The sequence below is a fragment of the Haliotis rufescens genome, unplaced genomic scaffold (assembly GCF_023055435.1).
Source record: "Haliotis rufescens isolate VD_foot unplaced genomic scaffold, xgHalRufe1.0.p SCAF_10, whole genome shotgun sequence".
Classification (NCBI taxonomy): Eukaryota; Metazoa; Mollusca; class Gastropoda; order Lepetellida; family Haliotidae; genus Haliotis; species Haliotis rufescens.
In genome coordinates, this window is record NW_025963780.1 from 22,443,163 (window position 1) to 22,457,413 (window position 14,251).

The 14,251-nt window shown below is 40.7% G+C and overlaps 1 protein-coding gene across 1 annotated transcript in view; it reads left to right on the top strand.

Moving 5' to 3' along the window:
• Nucleotides 1-3,094: 3,094 nt before the first annotated feature.
• The window catches only part of LOC124130888, a 37,842-nt gene continuing 26,685 nt past the window's right edge, over nt 3,095-14,251 (top strand). The window contains exon 1 of the mRNA XM_046493938.2: nt 3,095-3,281. The gene's annotated coding sequence lies outside the window, so the exon portion shown is untranslated. The remainder of the gene's footprint in view (nt 3,282-14,251) is intronic.

Below are 14,251 nucleotides of genomic sequence, written 5' to 3' on the forward strand. Positions count from 1 at the left end.
AAATCGCGCAACGAAATCGAAATCCGGTTCGTAAACTGTCGTGCAGATTTCGGTCGATTGGAGGATTTGCAAAGCATGTTCACCGCCAACTCGTTGTCAACAGATATTTTCCAAACCTTTTCATGTTTTTAATCAAGGTGCTCGCGTGATTTTATGCACTTTGAGATGTAAGATCCGTTTTATCACAATATAGATCTTGATTACCGATCACATCGACTTGACTGGGCGCCGCCATTTTGTTTGAAACAAATGCAAGTGGTGGCCTCAGACCACAATTAATTTCCTTCTTTGTTATCTACAGTGACATGACAGCCCACCATAACTATTATCAGTCGTAGGCTGTTCTCCTGTTGCATGCTGACCAACCTGCCACTTGTCACTTAAAACGCAAAGTTTCGGCCAGCGTTCCACCACCTTGCTTTCGCAGTAACCACTGTCAACAATGCTCACCGGAGGTTTCGAGCCGAAACACACACAGCGGCCTTCAACTTGGGGTCAAAAGAAAAATAGCCCATTTAAACAGAATACTATATTCTCCTATTTTCCTTCCGGTTCATGGTAAAACTTAGGGGGGATAACTGTGGTCTGAGGCCTGATGGAAGCGGATTGGTCCATAGGGGAGGCTTAGAAGGGACATAACTCATAATAACCACTGGTGGCGCTACGATCGAGCCCGGGAATTCCGGCCTAGTTCGGCAAGGTGTGGAAACTGGACTTTTATAGTCAGTTAACTCTCTTGCCTCGGGAAAATGGCTGATACTTGATATTTACAAATTTGAATATTGCTGTTAGTGACTGGAATATTGCTGTTTTGGCGCATAACAAGTTAACAGCATATTCTCAGCGTACATGTTGGGCGAGGTATATACAGTGAGACATCGTTAACCAGGCCCCGTTAATTCGGAAACCAGTTATTCGTTAATCCAGATTTCATTGGGTAAGGTACAGTCTGGATTATTGAGGTTTCACTATACAGTGTACATGTCAACAGTATTCATTCGCTCGATGCGAGCTTAGCGCCATGGGGCGATGGGGTAGCCTAGTAGTTCAACGTTCGCTCCTCACGATGTGATAGGTGTCAGATATTTACCACTTTGGTGAAACCCCCGAGGATGGTATGGTGCTGACAAACCTTGAAATACAATCAGGGCCAATTTGGGATTCGAACCCTCGATCATAGGTTTCTAATATTCCTTAAGGACGAAACTTTTCGAGGCGAACTTTGATCTCAGTAGTACAACAAATCCAAAACTTAAACACACCCGTGCTAAAGCCGCATTTTGGAAATATTTGGTTGGTTTGTTGTTTAACGCCGCACTCATCAATATTCCAGCAATATGACGGCGGTCTGTAAATAATCAAGTCTGAACCAGACAATCCAGTGATTGATATCATGAGCATCGATCCACGCAATTGGGATCGATGACATGTATCAACCAAGTCAGTGAGCCTGACCACCCGATCCCGTTAGTCGCCTCTTACGACAAGCATAGTCGCCTTTTGCGGCAAGCATGGGTTGCTGAAGACCTGTTCTACCCCGGATCTTCGCGGGTCTTTCAGTTGGAGATACTTGATGACAATTTTGTCAATTTTCATTAACAGAGAAAACCTTGTCGTCGCCTCGTTCCTTGAAGATACATGAAACTTTGTTGTGTTTACGGTGCAAATGCAAACTGTACTTAATTACATGTACACGCAAATTGTTGAGGCTCAGAACTTTTCAACCACCCAACGTAGCCCAAATCTTATTTGATCACCACAAGTGTATCATGTGTGAGCTGACTAACGCCTAGTTGAATGAACTGGCCACATTCCGCCACAGTTTATTTCGTTTCGCAATAGTGTACATGATTAAAATTGATAGAAATACCGTGTAAAACAGCTATTTTTACTTCCAGGCTCGGTCTTAACATCAATACCGCCAGTATTCAGTGATATACGAGAGCTGTTAAAATATCCCAACTTTTTACGAATAAAATTTCCTGATTTAGATACGTGATATCGACGTCCAACATTAATCACAATCAATAAATTTAAACACGCAGATGCAGTAAATCTAAAAGGGAAATGTAGAACGACACAATGGCTCCCAGACAGAGAGATGTATAGCAAGGGGAAGTAACAGCGTGTGTCAACGAGGCGATGCGGTCGAGTGAATTCTGACAAAGGCCACAAAACGTTCCCATGACCCCTGCTCAAAGTCGAGGGGGCGACACATACATTCTCTACCCACTTTTGTCGCCCCAGTCTTACACAGTGTACAGCTGGATGTGGAAGCCGGACAAGCTGTAAATAGAGTTTCGTTTACCCACATTTCACCTCACGTAGAGTAATTTGTTCTGTCTCTTCCAGACAAAGTACTGGGCGAGGGCTATGAGACTCAGATTACATAATGTACAGAACAGGTTTACCAAACAAACAATTACTGAAATTCAAACTTTATTGTGAGTTTTCATTCAAAGTTTGATTAAGTTATATTTTAGTTTAGTTTTAGTTTACATAAAAAGATCGAAACTTCTCAAGAAGCTAGATTAATTCTCCTCAAGCATAACTCGTCGCTTATATCAAGGCTCAAAAGCAAAACAGTTATAGATTGTAAAGTATAACGTAATGACTGAATATGCGAGTATCATCACGTAAGCGTTTTTTAAGCTGTGTTCCCTTCAAGGAAATAACTATAATTTTAAGACTTTGTTTAAATTGTCCGAGGTGGATTTTTTATCTGAAGATGGATTATGATGTCATTGATATAAATTTGTAAGAGCGTTACACACCTACGCAGGTGACTCAGTAAATATCCTTTCAATGCAATGTGTGTGATATGTGTAGACCGGTGTCCTGTTCTATTAATACACCTTTGTGATTTGATCCGCCACAAAGTTATCTACCTGAATTTATAGTCGTAATAATTAATTTAATTGACAATATTAAATGTTCATTTACCAAACTAAAGTATTGGATTTTAAAATGGTAGACGTGGGAAATATTATTTAATTCAAACTGACTACAATGCGGTAAAAAGATAGCTGTGATATTTTGTATCCATGCATGTTATTTCACGAGTACCATTTTACCTTTACACCGATTAGGCTGACGGGACAGGTAGGAATGTTATTCCGATATATGACCTAATTGCAGCAGACTGAGAGAGACAACAAATATGGCGGCGATTTCCCTACCTGGTGGCTGAGTGGATATTTTAAGGATACCTTCATCTGAATTTCACGTTTTCATCGTCATATATACCTACCTGTGTCTTTGTTCTTCGCCGACAACAACAGGTGAGTTTATAATCGTGTTTCAGTGAGGGTCGCCATCATGGCCGACAATGACAGTGTACTGGTAGATTGAAACACGGGCTATTTTGGTGCGTGTATTTTACAAGAGGATTAGCCGTTAATTCAAACATATTGAAGGATAGATTTGAGATTATTCCCGAAATTCATAGCATCTTGAGATTTTCTGTGCGCGCATGTCATGTCTGTGAAGAGCTGTATTGTTGATAGGCGAAATTCAAATATTTGTCGCCGCGATAGCATGCCGGTGTTGTGGTTGTGATAGACTGTGTGTCCCGTGTTCAACAACGCTACAGTTTAGTTAGTGAGGCATGAACGCTGGTTAAATGTAGTCTGTACCCAGACATGTTAACCGCTGTCGCTAAAACGAGCAAACATTTCCTTCACTATACTTTTGCTGTCGTCACAATCAAAAACGTTATCAATATCATGCTTATCAATGCTTATGTCATGTCTGCACGTGGATTTCATTCTCGAAGGCGGATAAATATTTAGAAGAATCTTATTCAATGGTAAAGATTTCGACGTAGCCTCATATTAATTCAATATTTGGCGTATTCCGTAATTACATTAGACAATTAAACAAAACAGTGTAAATGTGTGTAAGTTTTGTCATCGGCATTTTCAATGTGATTAGTCATTTCACAATCGCAAAACAGCAATACAGTTTATACGGACGAATTGTGAAATGACGCAAGTGTCCGTATAAACGAGGCACGACTGTACCATAATACCTTCTTCAACCCACACCTTCGTCTATACACATTGTCTGTCATACACACCCTGATACAAATATATCCAATACAGCCCATGCAAGTCTATAATGTTTAGCATGTCTAGATTACTGAAGTATCAGGAAAATATGAAAATGAAGAGTCTCTGGGCTCCACTTTATTATATTTTTATTAAGATAATTAACAACTGTTATTTTGTAAAATATGTTCATTTCCAAGACTATATATTGTCTAACATGCATACAAACTATTCACATTAATGTAGCAGAGTGTTACCGCAATGTTATGCCTTCAAACATATTTCATGAAAATCTTTGCCATAATATTTTATTGTCGTTAGTTGGAAATGGGGTTATAAAAAGATGTAAAATATAAGATGTATATAAACTGTTATATACGAACTCAACATATTATTGTTTAAAACATTAGCATGTACATCAGTACATATATAACCATATAGGGGACGACATGTACGTTGTAATAACATGTCTGTTTGTACTGCACCACTCTGACACAGTTGTCTGAAATCAATATCATACACTGCTGCAGTCACGTAGTTCAGACACAGGTATGTTCAGCTGTCACGCTTCGTTTCATCAACGCTATGTCAGTTTTATGACGCGCGTGACAGCAATCGGAATTGACATGTATCTGAAATACATTCGTGTAGGGGACAAGGCTCGATCAGTTGGCAGTCATATCAAGTCTTTGATGGACATTTAGAAGTTGGAAGATGTGAAGCCAAGGCACCTTTTATTAATAACAACATCTTTACTGTTCGTAAAGACATTTCAGGTCTGCTTCTTGCCCCTTCATCACGTGAACACTAAGTAAGTTTATTGAATTAACAGTCCTGACAAGTTTCATTCTAGTCATTCCAAACCGACGTTATTTTTCAAACTCTTATGTAATTTTGTTTAATTCATTATCAGTTAGACAGTGGTATGCATAACATATGCTATCCCCCTAGACACGCATTATACGTCTAGACGTAGACTGGAAATAGACAAACAAACAAACTCAACCTCACTTTAGTCTAATCGTCAGGCCTGGATAACATGCTTGTATACACGTACCATTGTTTGCGTAGAGAAGGAGCATGATTGAATTAAATACCAGTGCCAATGCCATCGACTAGAATGGATGGATGGATGCATACATGTATGTATGTATGTGTACCCAATATATAGAGTGATTATTTGTTGGATATCTTAAGAAACTCAAGGCCTCGCTTCAATGTGATTCTTAAAGCCATTGATAGTGGTGTCATGAAAATACTGTTGTAATCGATATGGTTTACCGGAAAGAAATATTCATCGATTACGAATTCTTCTAGCAGAACCATCGTCTCGGTGCATAGTCACTATTATATCTTATGCATGTTATGCATGATTTTTATTTGGATGAGTATGGAAAAGTTGTAAAATATTCTTGTCACGGTTACATGTAATTTCTAACTCATTTATTCACTCGCCCGTGAAGATCTGGGCGAGAATTGGACTTCACCATCCCATGGTTGTCGTGAGAGACGACTGACGCGATCAGATGGACAGGTGGACTTGGTTGATGCCAATTGCGCAGATCATGCTCATGATGTCAACCACTGGATTGTCTTGTCCAGGCTCGATTATTTACTGACTGACGTCAAAAAGCAGGAATATTGCCGTGTGTGGCGTTAAACAACAAACAAACATTCTTTCATTCACCCAGGCAAAGCACACTCACACGCTCTGCAAGTGAGTCAATTGTCAGTTTCAAAAAGTAAGTGGTAACTCGTAAACTATGTCATGTTTATGTTTCTTTTACCATGTATACATTTGTCTGATCTGTAACTCCTATATATACTCCACCTCTGGTTCACATATAATCCACGTCGAGCACCCGGGTTCGATTCCCGACATGGGTACAAATTGTGAAGCCCATTTCTGGTGTCCCCCGCCGTGATATTGCAGGAATATTGCTAAGAGCGGCGTAAAACCATACTCACTCGTATATACTGAACAACAAAAGTTCCTGTGATATTGAATAAGATTTAATGCAAAGTTATGTCTTTTAACAAATCTGAAACAATTTCGGTTTGCAACAGATAAGACTCCTGTAAGTGTTCAAATGGTTTAATTTGCCGCTCACCTCGACGTCGGTACACCCCGTCCATCGCTGTGGCTGAGATGAAAAGAGTGAATAGAACTTGTCCCCACAGCATGGCCGTCCAGTGTAGACGCTGACTGCACCACTGTAGACGTGCTTGACGGTGGTTTCCTGTCAAAATGGGACGTCTGGCGGGTCTTCTGGCGACAATCCCTGCACATCTGAGGCGACGAAGTACGGTTTGTGAAGATATTCGTCGAAGGCCAGGGATGCTTCTTGCAGTCACTGTTGCTGGCTGGAATCGATTCCGTAGGTGTGTTATTCGAATCCGGTTTTCTTGTCGATTCTTGGTTACGCGTGGCCTGCCACTCTGAGGATGGTCTCTGACTGCATTCGTCTGTTGCCAACGTTGCCATAAACATCAAATGGTGTTTCTGTGGACGTTAAATTGTCTTGCAACATCACGTTGACTCGATCCTGCTTCAAGCATACCAATGGCTCGCAGACGCTCATTTTCGGGCAGGCGTGGCATTTCGTAATGTTGAATAATTGCGTAATTTTGTTGTTTTTCTGAGTGGTTGTTGTCAGCACGATGCCAAACAATGCATATGGAATCCCGTTAACGCACATGTTTTTATACCCATTCTTGGGTAGTGAAATGCATGGTGCTTGCATAAAAGTCAACTTTTGCATGGAATACATGCTTTTCTGTAGCAGTTGCGTCTTTTGTGACTTGATTCCATACATGTACTACAATATTGAAAACCAAACTTTACTTGTTTGAAAAATACACTAAAATATTAGTGTCACGGGAACTTGTGATGTTGAGCATATAATCAATTATCACTGTCGTGATTATAGCCCAAACGTCACTCATTCCTACATTCCGCAAATACACCATTATCTTAGAGGTAAAAATAGTTCTTTTCAAGTCTTTACAAATTGTTCAACACCGTCCACGCCTGAAGCGCCGGATTACCTCATGTCCGAATGTAATCGTCTTACCCCAGTGACGTAAGACAATGACAATAAGACCACGGGTCATGTCTCACCTTGGGTCACCAACCTCACGTGTCTTTGACCAAGGTCAGGGGGCGTCTCAAAGGAAGACTGGTATTAATAACGTAATAGGTACTCTAATTTAAGGCCATTGACAAATACAATCCATTAATAGGCGTTATAAGCTGGTGTAATTTTATACTGATCTGCTCTTCTTCCAAACTGTCCTATAATTCGTCTCACAGGATTTCAAGTTGAACAATTAAATAAATCGTTATCCTATGAAGGACATTGAACACGATCTCATACCCACGCCAAGAAGACTAAGAGGGCATAATGTAGGATGTGGTCAAGTTGCTATTCATTGATAAATGTTATTTGTATTGATTAAGGGGGTGGTCGGGTAGTCTAGAGGTTAAAGCGTTCGCTCGTCACGCCGAAGACCCGGGTTCGATTCCCGACATGGGTACAATGTGTGAAACCCATTTCTGTTGTCCCCCGCCGTGATATTGCTGGAATATTGCTAAGAGCGGCGTAAAATCAAACTCACTCACTCATTGTATTGATTAAGCTTTAGCGTTTTCGTGTATGCTATGAGAATACAAACTGTGTCTTTATAACTTTGGCCCTGCGTGATAGTATTCATTTATTATTGAGACATCTTTGTCGATTATGACTAGATAACTATATCATATTGTCTGTAACGTTACCATGGTTCCTGGGATGTCTTTTCGCAGACAGAACAATGGTTTTAGCTGATCACCACGTGTTATTGAATATACATTCAGAAACTAGTGTATGCATATTGTATATCTATTGCTACATGAAATCACTGACCTTTATTTGCACCATTATCTTTGGCACATGGTGAATTTAAACTTTCTTTCATTTGAAAGTTCTATAAATAAAAGAAATGTCCACTAAGACCCGAGACAAGGTTCTTCGTGCGGCAGTCCTTTTTGTAATATCACGAGTTATCTGTCTTCGTTAAAACAGTCAAATACCAAGTGCTGCATAGGACACGCGTGCAGCACGGGACACACGTGCAGCACACATAAAACTGCACTAGAGTACATTTATCAGATGCAATATACGTCATACGACAAAAACCTTAAACTTTGAACATGTTGAACAAAGTTACATGTGTTTGCTCAGCTGTTGTTTTTGTTGTTGTTGTGGTTGTTTGTTGTTTAACGCGGCAGTCAGCAACATTCCAGAATTGTGATCGATGACATGCATCAACCAAGTCAGTGAGCCTGACCACCCGATCGCGTTTATCGCCACTTTCGACAAGCATAGTCGCCTTTTTCGACAAGCATGGGTTGCTGAAGACCTATTCTACCCGGAGCTTCACGGGCCAGAGACCATATTCTGATTGTTTGCTGTTTCGTCGTCACTAAGCATGATTAATATTACACAAATGTGACAGCTAAACATTAGCATTTGCCTTTGAGGTTTCATGTTGAAAAAGCAATGTGTGAATTATGTGTATGGTTAAACCAACTGAAGTAAAGGTGCATGTAGAAGATATAGCGGTACTCCTAAATGTTGTAATAAATATTCGAATAGCAACAGCCGTCATGGCGGCATGGTAGTTTTATCTGGAGTGGGAGTCACGTGACACCGTTGGGAATAAACTTGCCACGAACCAACCCTTGCTGTTGATACAGCAGAGTAAACAATCAGGACTGACTTAACGTGACGTCACATGTGTACAGGCTGAAGATAAACTCATGAGGGACCATCTCAAAACTGATAACATAAATTTAGTCCGTTTGTGATATGAAGTATTGCAGTTTCAAGTATTGAAGAGGGGTGCATCCACCCTTCAGAAATAGTCAACATATTGTGTTTCGGGGAAATGTTGTTTACATGCTATATATGTAAATGCCAGTATAAACAACACTCTATGTTGGTGTACTCTGCTCATGGTAACTATGTTTGTGTGTTTGTTTGTTGTTTAACATGTTTAACGCCGCACTCAGCAATATTCCAGTTATATATCAACCAAGTCGGCGAGCCTGACCACCCGATCCCGTTAGTCGCCTCTCACGACAAGCAAAGTCGCCTTTCAAGGCAAGCATGGGTTGCTGAAGACCTATTCTAACCCGGATCCTAACGGGTCTGTTGACTATGTTGATAACCCGATGTGCCCCGTGAAGATCCGGGGTGGAACAGGTCTTTAACAACCCATGCTTGTCGTAAGAGGCGACTAACGATGTCGAGTCAGGCTCGCTGTCTTGGTTGATGCATGTTTTCGTATCCCAGTTGGGTGGATCGATGTTCATGATCTCAATCACTTGGTTTGTATGGTCATATAGGTGAGGTGAGGTGAAATGGGGTTTAACGTCGCGTCCAAGATTATTGCACTTATATAGCGACGTGCATGCACGTGTATGTGTGTGTGTGGCTGCTTGTACTAGTCCGGACTGATGCCGATTTATAGTGCTAGCACACTGAGATACCATGCCGCAGTTTAACATGAATACCCCACTCAGACACAGTATACTGACTCCGAGCCGACCAGTCCTTGTCTTAGCCCCTTAATGCCGAGCGCCAGACAACAAGTACCATCTTTTAACGTCTTTTTGTATGACGCGGCCGGGAGGACGCTCTAACATTAGACCACGGCGGCGGTCTATGGTCATATCGCTGGAATATTGCTTAGTTCAGCAATAAACAACAAATATACCAAACAAACAAAATGATAACCCGAAGTACATGTTTATTTCGCACTTGCATGTTCATTCCAAATCATTTAAATTAATTTAAATAGTTTTGCAAACCATTCGTTTTAAATGTATTATAAATAATTGTCACAATGTTATTCAAAAATCAACAGCTGTGAATTTGTTTTGTCAAACATTCCTATGACAGTCTGCTTGTCACCCTATCAATCTCGTTTAGTAACACTTGAGTAAGATGTCAGAACTCACTCGCATGCCTGTAGCCCTTGTGACATCTTTACCTTAGGAGCCGAGCTAGAGACCTGGCTTAGATATCAGGATGTGTTTGCTGAAGCTGAACAGTAGATAGCAAAAACAAAACAAATTGCTCGTTTTGATACTGTCTGTTTCAGATAAGACAAAGGTATCACATTCTTATTCGACCCGTGATGATCCGGGGTAGAATAGGTCTTCAGTAATCAATGCTTGCCGTAAAAGGCGACTATGCTTGTCGTAAGAGGCGACTAACGGGATCGGGTGGTCAGGCTCGCTGACTTGGTTGATGTATGTCATCGATCCCAATTGCGTGGATCGATCTTCATGATGTCAATCACTGGACTGCTGGTCCAGACTTGATTATTTACAGACCGCCGTCATATAGCTGGAATACTGCTGAGTGCGGCGTTAAACAACAAACAAACAAACAAAACATTCTTATTCGACATGCCAGACAGGAGATAGGCCATAAACAAGTTCATATGCATGTTTCGCAATATTTATTTGTTTGTTTGTTGTTTAACGCCGAACTGAGCAATATTCCAGCTATATGACGTTGGTCTGTATATAATAGAGTCTGGGCCCAACAAACCATTGACTGACATCATGAGCATCGGTCCACGCAATTGGGTCGCAATGTTTATAAGTTACAGCGGAGTTGACTCATTTGTCTATATGGTGTATTTGTGAAAGTGACGAGTCTCTAACATGTACCAGGTAGATATAGCCATGGATACGTTACTAAGGTACCGACCATTTGATAATCTTTGATAAATATGATGCTCGAAAAAAAAATTATTGGGTGTCTACCACCTACAGGGGAGCACCGACTGAAGACAAACTGTTCTGTCTGAGAGATTCTCTGTGCAGAGTTGCGTCCCTTGGGCACGCCAGAAACCTATGATTGTGGGTTTGAATCCCGGTTCGCCCCGATTATGTTTCCAGGTTTGTCAGCACCATACCCGTGCTCGTGGGTTTCACCGAAGTCGTAAACCTCTCAGACATGCATCACTTCGGGCTTTCCTCCCACATTAAGCTGACACGCTGCAATATAACTAGATTACTGTTAACTAGAATACAGCGTTAAACCCAACTCACTCACTAACTATTCTGTCTGAAACCGAAAAGAAACCAGCCCCACCTACCAAAACACCCTCATATACACAAACCCACAACCCCCGCTCCCGCCACCCCTACCAGCTTCACACTGAAGCTAACTTACAACACGTATTAATCACAATAACATCTGTTTAGATTTAGAGGTATTCAAAATACTTTTCTATTTTATTTGACACACTTCAAACCAGTCATACAATATCGTGATGTCAGTGAATCGTTTATGATACTTGAAATTGATTTACCAACAAGCCAATCAAGTGTTGACATCACCTCGTGGTGTGTATTGACGTTAGTCAGACGTTTACAAAGCGGCATTCCACAGTTGTTTCCAGTACATAGTTTAGTATGTGTTTGTTTGTCGGAAGAGCGGGGTACTATTGTGAAGCCTCTGTTGGTTATCGAATAACGCTATAATGAGGCGACAGTTGAATGCCCTATAGATGTTGGTAACGATGAGATTCTATCATCCAGAACAATAAAGATTGATCCACGGTATAACTACCGTTTTTATCAATCGGATTTGTGTAAGAGAATCTTGTTCGGGCGCTGTTTCACGAAATACAATATATTTTACTAAAATCAGACGATTATTTTTGAGGTTTTTTTACAACATATTTCAGAACATCCAGCATGTCCAGTGAACAAAATTATATGTTTTTCTAAACACTTTTTATTTCGTATGGTCGGTGCCATAGATGCGACTACCTTCATGGGATACCTTGTCGGTTATTACGAAATGCAGTGAACGCTCGTTATTTCGAACCCCTTTAACTTAGTATCGTTGTAACGGTGTAATATTAGTGTTCCAATAAGAATAACCGGCCCGATCCAGGGGCCCAATCCACTATTAAAGCGTTCGAAGAGCTACGACTGCCGTAACTCTACAGTGTTGCACAGACTGTAACGATGTTTACGCCACGAGCGCTATGGGGATCGGATCGGATCCCACTCCGCTCATCTCGAACTACGGAAGTCTCGATGTTTGTGTTAATGGTGCCTAGGATTTCGAGCTAATGAGGTTTTATTTAACTATTGTGTATATGAACTTCTGATGTAATCATAGTAACGATATATTAACATTTAGGCACGTTGAGATCGTCAAATCTTGAGTCCATAGATGTAGCCGAATGGCAATAGTAGTGGTTTATTTCAGTAAGTCAGGCCACAGGCCCATTATGCAATATATGTATTCAAACATTCAAACATGTTGCGCAACAAGTGCATGTAGTAATATCAATACTAATCAGTACAAGGGTACTCAAATCATTAACAATGATGTAGATAATGCTTTTAACTGTTTTCAGAACACTCTTGAAAATTGCTGTGTTAAATTTAGAAAACCGTGTAACGGAGCTAGAATTGGACAAAAACATTGTGACTGGTTCGATGAGGAATGTTTGCTGGCAAGATTGACAGCTCGTCAATTGCTGCGTGCATTTCATGCAAGCAACGAGGCATGCGACCGGCTGACCTACATTTCTGCACGTAAACACTACAAGGAACTCTGCTCGCGCAAGTCAGCTGTCTCGACACATGTGTTTGTAAACAAACTGGAACAATCACTCCAATCTAATAATGTGAAACTTTTTTGGTCGTTATTGAGACCAAAAACAAAATCACAATTAATAAACATTACACCACTTGTGTGGATTGAACATTTTAAAGAAATGTTTAGTGGAACAAACCATGATCCAAACTCACTTGATTTTTATGTTCATGTAAATGATTTCATTTCAGGTATAACTGACAATCTCATTGATGCAACTACTGATATTGATAATGAACTTGACTATGACATTACTATGTCTGATATACAGGATGCAATCTCCAGTATGCACTGGAAAAGCCGAATGGCAATATGAGAATCCCCAAGCGGGAAAAACAGTGTTTAGAGCTAAATTCAGATGTTAACCACAAATATTTTGCAGAAAAATGATATGTTTATATATCGATGTAGGCGTGACGTTAAACGTTACCCTTGGTAACCAATAGCTCTAATAGAATTGTCCATATTTTAACATACAATACCCCTCCGTGTGGATGCCGGGTTAGAACAGGCAGTTGCCTATATATTACGAAGGTACGCAAACGAAGTTATTGATGTACTGAAAATAATGACATCCCCAAATAACTTGTCATTTTCTAAGGACCCTACACATTTCTTTCCTGACCCTTCCTGAAAAGACAAAATGCAATACACTTTATATTTTATTTGTAAAGTGTCCATTTTTTCAAGACTCTCCTCAAATATGTGTATTATTGAGCTCGGAATACAGAATTATGTCACTAGAAGTTACGGTTTTCGGAGTTACAGCGTTTTAACATACCATGTTTCACCATCTTTATCGCACATCGCCATAATATACCCAATCCTGTCATTTGCCTGTCTGTGCGATCTGGTTTACAGTGTCTTTCGGCGAAGTTTCTTTTCTGAATATGTCTACATATGGCCTTTACACTAAGACGCTTATCACGAGTATCCTCTGTGGGTTAGAATGGGTCTTGGGCAACCCATGATTGCCGTAACAGGCGATTTACCTTGTAAGAGGCGACAAAGGGATCGGATGGTCAGACTCGCTGACTTTGTTGACGTATGTCATCGTATCTCAAATGCGAAGATCGATGCTCATGATGTCAACCACTTGATTGTCTGGTCCAGACTTGGTTATTTACAGACCGCCTTCATATATATGGTATATTGCTGAGTATGGTGTTAAGCAACAAACAAACACACAAACTGTGGGTCAGATCGTCGTGCAAGCGAACACCAATATATTCGATCATAAATATAAAAAAATATTAAGGCCTTTCATCGCCAAGTGTTTGGGTGAAACGTAACTCACTCGCTCAGTGGGGGCGGTCGGGTAGCCTAGTGGTTAAAGCGTTCGCTCGTCACGCCGAAGACCCGGGTTCGATTCCCGACATGGGTAAAATGTGTGAAACCCATTTCTAGTGTCCCCCGCCGTGATATTGCTGGAATAAACGCGGCGTAAAACCATACTCACTTACTCACTCACTCACTCACTCACTCACTCACTCACTCACTCACTCACTCACTCACTCACTCACTCAC